Source organism: Meriones unguiculatus, chromosome X (assembly GCF_030254825.1).
Source record: "Meriones unguiculatus strain TT.TT164.6M chromosome X, Bangor_MerUng_6.1, whole genome shotgun sequence".
Classification (NCBI taxonomy): Eukaryota; Metazoa; Chordata; class Mammalia; order Rodentia; family Muridae; genus Meriones; species Meriones unguiculatus.
The window spans coordinates 39,729,733-39,737,012 of NC_083369.1; the positions used below are offsets into that span (position 1 = coordinate 39,729,733).

Here is a 7,280-nt window from a genome sequence, read left to right on the forward strand (position 1 = left end):
GATTGGGAATTGTTGACAGGAGTATTCTCAGGATCCCCGGGCTGGGCAATGGGGAGAGGATCCAGGCTGGGAACCAGATTGCCCCGCCTCCACTTGGCCTTCGAGGGCGTTGGTCAGTGATGGGCATTCATATACAATGAGGGCCAGGCCTCGCCCAGGTCATGCGTTTGAATATCTCCACACCCCGGTAACCACCAGCGTCTCTTCGAACCCCTGCCAGTACGCTAGGTCAGGGTCCTTCAGAGATGTGCGCATGAACCTTAGTCCCCAATCTGAGAAGGAGTTGTGGCGAGGCATAAGCTCCTGCATGCCCCACACTCCATTACCAAACACCTGGCCCCAACCTAGGACAGAAACGAAAGGTCGCAGAGAGGGTTGCCCTTCGACCTGAAACACCCTGCTCCCGATCTTCCTCCCACATTCTGTCTGCTCAGTGCCTTATTTCTTTGTCCTCAGGATTGGCCTCTTCCTGACCTTTCCTGCCCGCCCCACTCTAGCTTACAGCCCTTTGGGGGAAAGCTTCTGAAAGGAAGGAGCTCTTCCCAGTGGCGCCCCCTCCCAAGCTCATGGCTGTAACCTCCCAAGCGAGGCGAAGTGGAGGGGGGCTGGAATTCCAAAGTGTGTCCAGCTAGCCGAAGCCGCAGGGCAAGGAAGGCCTAGGGCCCAGATGGCAGATTGCAGTCCTGGTAGGTATGGTATTTTTATGGGCATGCCTGTTACTCAGTGAAGCATTCTGTAGGCCCTCCACTCAGCCTGCAAACACTCCCCTAGTGGTGCAGTGCCCTGATCCCATAAAATCACTTTTGGCACTCTGGCCTGGTCTCCCTCCTCATAGGATCACCACCTGCCAGCTTCCTTTCTCATGAAAGAAAAAACTTGGGGTGCTCACCAGCCCTTTGTGAAGGTCTGGATGTCATGTTCCATGGAGTCTTTAGGAAGAAGCATTTGAGTGAAGGTAGAGGCCTGGGCAGAGAGCTCAGAGTACAATGCCCTTTCTACAGGCCTACCACTTGGCTTGGGTGGATTCAGACGGAAGCTACCAACAGTATCCATGAAGTGCTACTGGTGCAAGTCTTCAGGAGACAGCAAAAGAGACTGAAACTGGCCAGGTCATGAAACTAGGCACCTCCTGAGCTGGTTAGAGAAGGGTATTTTCCATGAGGCACTGAGCTGAGAACAGCTTCCTGACTGCGCTGATATAAGAGCGATAGGCCACAAAATTGGCCTCTGCTCTCCAGTTGCTGCCTTCACTGCCCTACTCCCAGACTGCACCCACACCCCAACTGTCCTAGAACTCACTCTATGGCCCAGGTTCATTTTAAACCTATATCCACCTGTCTCAGCCTGCTGAGTGCTGGGATTACAGTTATTCAATATACCCAGCTCTGTATGCAAAGCTTACACACAAATTTTGTTTCAAAAATCTTTGTCTATTAAATGTCAATACCTGGAAAGCAGAGGCAAGCAGATATAAGTTTGAGGCCAGCCTTGTTTACATAATGAGTTCCAGACCAGCCAAAGCTATATGCTGAGACCCTGTCTCAAAAGAGAATCAATTACAAAGTAAAAATCTGTTTACAGATATGAGAAACCCTGTCTTTAAAATAACCAATGAGAAAAAAAAGTTGTAAAAATTATTTTTAATTATGTGTATGTGTTTGTATATGGGTAGGTGCATACTGGTAGCCAAAAGGGTCAGAGGTGAGGATCCCCCTTAACCTGGAGTTATAAGCAGTTATGAGTTGCTTCATAAAGATGTTGGAAATTGAACTTTGGCCACCTGGAACTCACTATATAGACTGGGATCCATGAAATCCCTGTCTCAGCTTTCCAGGTAGTAAGATTTCAGGCATGCCTTACCATACTTGACTACAAGCTCTGCAGTTATAAGATAACAACAGTTGAACATAAATTTGTTTTATGATCCAACAACTCAATATTAGCTTAGTCAAATGAAAATTTATGACTTCACAAAATCCTGTAAATGGCTATTTCGAGCATCTTCATTTCTGGTTGCCAAAATCGGGAAGCAACCCAGGTACTTCAGTGAGTAAACAGGTAAACGCATTCTGATACATTCAAACACTGGACTACTACTGAGCACTGTAAAGGAATTGATGATCAATACACACAGAGACACACACACTGGGGGGGGGGGCTTGGGTGGTTAATCTCAAAAGCTATGCATTGTGACTTAAGCTACACAAAAGAATAAATAATGCCATTTATAATGAACTCTAGAAAAGATAACACACAGCTCAGTGGAAGTTAGGGGCCAGAGCATAAAGGGAGTGGATGATAGCTGTAAAAGAGCTTGAGTGCTCTTAACTGCTGAGCCATCTTTCCGGCTTTGGACAGGGTCTCACATAGGTCAAGCTGGCCTCAATTGTTTATATACCTGAGGCTGCCCTTGAATTCCTGATCTTCTTGCCTCTATTCCTGAGTATCATAATTAAGGAGTGTATCACCACTCTTTGCATTTCCATCTTTTGTTTGATTGGTTGGTTTGGTTTTCCAAGACAGGGTTTCTCTGTGTAGCCTTGGCTGTCCTGAAATTTTCTCTGTAGACCAGGCTGGCCTCGAACTCAAAGATCAGCCTGACTGCGTCCCAAGTGCTAGGATTAAAGGTGTGTGCCACTACCCCTGGCTCATTCCCACCTCTTGGCCAGCAGATGCTGGGCTTTCTGAGGCTTCCATGCACCTCTGCCTCCAGAGTGCTGGGATTAAAACATGCTTTCTGTTGTCGTTTTATTTTTGTTTTTTGAGAGAGTTTCTCAGTGTAGCCCTGGCTGTCTTGGAACTCACTCTGTAGACCAGGCTGGCCTCGAACTCACAAAGATCTTCCTGACTCTGCCTTCCTTCCTGAGTGCTGGGATTATAGGTGTGTGATACCACTGCCTGGTATAGCATGCATTCTTTTTTGTTTAAAACACAAAACTTAATTTAATAGAAATTTTGTTTGTAGTTCTTTGTTAATACTTTATTTATTATGTGTGCAGTGTTCTGCCTGCATGTGTGCCCGCATGCCAGAGAGGGCACTAGATCTCATTATAGACAGTTATGAGCCACCCTGTGGTTGCTGGGAATTGAACTCAGGATCTTTGGAAGTATAACCAGTGCTCTTAACCTCTGAGCCATCTCTCCAGGCCCTTGTTTGTAGTTCTTACACTCTTAGCATGAGCTGTGCTAGAATTGGCTGCCCTGCAAGTGACCCAGTACTGGATGCAAGGGAGAAGTGCCCCATTTCTTCAGAGGAGAGTCACCACCCCCTTTTCCTGCCCCTTCTCTGAGATCCAGGAAGGAGAGAAAATGAAATCTCAAGTCTAGGGCTTCTTTTCCACACCTCTGTTCTTAAAATTGGAAGGTAGTGACCAGGGGATAGAAAGAGAAAGTGAGTGACAGAAGGAGAAGAAGTTGATTCAAAATGAAAAGCCAGGAGGTGAGGGCTGGAGGAGAATTAAAGACAAACACCAGTAAAAAGTGTGTGTGGGGGGGTCAGGGTAACAAAATCAGAACCCCCCCCCCCACATCGATCTGAACCTGCTTAGAAAAAAATGAAAAGTTCTTGAGTCTCATAGACACATTATTGGGAGCAGCCAGCTCTGCGGCAGCCTGTTCAGTCTTCAGCCCAGCCTTGGAGGCAAGTGGCATGGCCTTTAGCTCGTCCTTGACATGACCAGTAACACTTCCCTCATCTTCCTTCTCATCTTCATCTTCTTCATTTCTGTCGTCCTCATTCTCTTTGTCCTCAGCCTCTTCCTCCTCTTTATGCTTCTTGTCTTCTTCTTCTTCTTCTTCTTCTTCTTCTTCTTCTTCTTCTTCTTCTTCTTCTTCTTCTTCTTCTTCCTTAAGTCTCTGCTTCTCATTGTGCTTGTCCTTCATCTGCTTCTCTGCAGCCTTGGTGATACCCCAATGTCTCATTGCTGAACATCTCTGCATAGGCCTCATCATTGGTGATGGGAAAGTTGTCAAAGATTGTGTTAGACTTGACCTGCCAGAAATGTAGGCCCAGTATGGCAAAAGTATCATAAGCATAGGGAAAGTATTCAGGGTTGTCAGCTTCTGGATGTATCCAGGTACCTTTGTAATCTAGGTTGTCAATGTGACATGGCTTCCACTCACCTTTATACTCAGGATTCTGAATCACTCTCCATCCATCTGTTCATCCCCGTCCTCAGGCTTCTTAGCATCAGGGTTGAGAATGTGCTTGGGTTTGTCCCAGTCCTCATGCTTGGAGTCTGTGGGGTCATCAATCTTGGCTTGTTGGTCCCAGTGTTCTGGCTTGGCAGCATCAGGGTCCTTTATCTTCTTGGGTGGCAGAAAGTCTCAATCATCCTCCAGGGAGCCTGGCTCCACCTGGCTGTTGTCAATTTTCACCTCATAGGTGTTGTCTGGGTGCACAATCAGTGTGTACAGGTATGTGAATTTATCATCCTTGCACTGGATATCCTTGTTGATCAGCACATTCTTGCCCTTGTAGTTAAAGATGACATGAACCTTCTTGGTGCCAATATCACAGATGTCCAGACCAAACATGATGTTGTACTCTGAGTCTCCACACATGCCCTTCTGTCCAAACTACTTGGAAACAGTTTCACATAACTGCCCCACAATCAATATTCTGTTAATGCTTCACTGTGAACTGTATCACCAGTATTGGGCCCTTGTTGCTGAAGGGTTCGAATCTAGCAGACAGTTTGTAAAATCGGGCATCTTGACTTATCTGCAGCCCTTTATCCTTCTCCTGGTACCGGTACAATTTGCCAGAATTGAGGACAAGTTTGCCCAAATCAGATTTATGTTTGGATCCAATCCAGTGGTGGTCCAGTCATCTTTGTCCAAGAATTGCTCTTTGAAATAAAGGGCAAGGTCTGCAGCAGCCAGACCAAGGAGGACAAGCAGGAGTGGCACCAAAAGGAGCAAGGCTGGCTGAGGGGTGGTTATAATGTTGTTCTTAAAATTCTCTGTTATTCCTCTCTCAAACGGTGGCACCCCAGGTATGGCTAGCAGTGTAATCCTAGCACTGAAGGCTGGGACAGGAAAATTACAAATCTGAGGCCAGCCTAGGCTGCATAAGGAGATTCTGGCTGGGAAAATAAAGAAAAGTGGTTATAGGGAATCTTGAAGTCAGCTCAAGACACCCCAACAGTGTGCTCTCGGGACAAAGGAGATTTGTTGGGGGGGGAGGGCAGGGATAAGGGACAAAGACAGTAGTTAGAGGAAGCGGGAGAAAGGGAAAAGAACAAGGGAGAGTGGAGAAAAAAAGAGAAGGAAGAGGAAGGATATTTGTCCTAGGGGGACAAAAGACTGCCTCTGGATAGAAAAGAGACAAAAGGGGCACATAGGAAAATGGCTGTTTACAAAGGAAACATGGCACACACCTTATTTCCCAGCACTCAGGGAGGCAGAGGCAGGAGGATCACTGAAAGTTCAAGGCCAGCCTGGTCTACAAACTGAGTCCAGTACAGTCAAGGCTACACAAAGAAAGCCTGTCTTGAAAAACATAACAAAACAAAACAAAATAAAGGTAAAATGAGAAATGCTATATTAGGATGAGGTGTTTAATTCTGATTGGTCATGTTAATTAGGTGAGTCAAAGAGGACTTCTGATTGCTAGACTTCAGTACTTTGACAGCTGGAACTCGGCAGTCAGCCTCAGGAGGAGGAAGTGGCCAAATAAGGGAATAGAACTTGAGGGCTAGCTTTAGGACTCTAATGGTTTTTAGCGAGGCAAAGGGAAGTGGGAGAAGGGCAAGGCCTGCCAGAGCCATGCTTGCCACGCTGGAGTGGGCTAGAGTCCCTTTATTAGTGAGGTGGCTTACTTAGTAGAGTGCTTGCCTCTTCTGCAGAAGGCCCCAGATTCAATCCCCAGTACTTTGTGACCCTGGTATGTAGGGCATGCCTATAATCTTACCACTCAGGATATGAAGGCAAGAAGATCAGAAGTTCTAGATCATCCTTGGCTACATACTAAGTTCAAGGTCAACTACTGGATACATGAGGTCCTGTTTCAAAAGACAAACCAAGGAAAAAAAATAGAAAGAAAGAAAGAAAGAAAGAAAGAAAGGAAGGAAGGAAGGAAGGAAGGAAGGAAGGAAGGAAGAAAGAAAGAAAAGAAAAGAAAAGAAAAGAAAAGAAAAGAAAAGAAAAGAAAAGAAAAAAAAAAGAAAAGAAAAGAGGTGTGTGTGCATAGTATAGATCTTTAGAGACTTGTTTTGTATAGGTGTGTCAGAAAGGGTTTCTAGGTTTTTAATTTGTTACACAGTCAGAAAGCTAAGAGGAAGGATCATAAAATGCTGGTCAACCCTTCTGCTATTCTGGAATCTCCCTTTGCACCTCTGAGGTGAAAAGCCCCTACCTCTCTTCACAGAGCTGTCCCTGGCCATTGTGTTCCACGTATCCTTTTTTTCACACTGTGCTGAGTTCCTTTACCCTTGGTCTCAACTACTACTGCTGTGTCCTGTAGTGAAGAATTCTGAAGTTTTGGTTTCTTTTAAAAAATATTCTTATAATGTTTCTACTGACCTTACTGACCAAGTGTAAGGTTAGTAGAAATAGTATAAGAAAATGTGAAAATCTGGGCACAGGCGTCTTTCCTCAGACTGATACTCCAACCAAGGACCATGCATGGAGATAACCTAGAACCCCTGCACAGATGTAGCCCATGGCAGCTCAGTATCCAAGTGGGTTCCTTACTAAAGGTAACAGGGACTTGTCTCTGACATGAACTCAGTGGCTGGCTCTTTGATCACCTCCCCCTGAGGTGGGGGCAGCCTTGACAGGCCACAGAGGAGGACAGTCCAGCCAGTCATGATGAGACCTGATAAGCTAGGGTCAGATGGAAGGAGAGGAAGACCTCCCCTATCAGTGGACTTGGAGAGGGGTGTGGGAGGAGATGAAGGAGGGAAGGTAGGATTGAAAAGGAGAGAGGGAGGGGGCTACAGCTAGGATACAAAGTGAATAAACTGTAATTAATATAAAAATTTAATAAAAAAAGAAAATGTGCGTTCGTTTTAGTCCCAGGTGTTGGGATATGGGGCTGCTTCGAACTGTCCACAGCAGCTGACTATGATTTGCCTTGCGTTCCAGCAGAGTCTTGTGTGGTTTTGCCAGCTGCAGATAGTTTCTGTGACTGTGTGAGGTTTGGAATTCTGGGAACTTTCAGAGGGTACATAAATGCTAGGGCCCCGAGAGGTGAGGTTGGTGGTTGGTAGTGGTTCAGGGGGTTGGTTGTGGTTTGATAGTAGTCGTGCTCAAAGAAGAAACAAGGAGAAAAATTA

At 45.8% G+C, this 7,280-nt stretch overlaps 1 pseudogene; it reads right to left on the reverse strand.

The window, feature by feature from the left end:
• Nucleotides 1-159: 159 nt before the first annotated feature.
• Nucleotides 160-6,386, reverse strand: LOC110560449 (calreticulin-like; annotated as a pseudogene).
• Between the last annotated feature and the right edge of the window lie 894 nt (nt 6,387-7,280).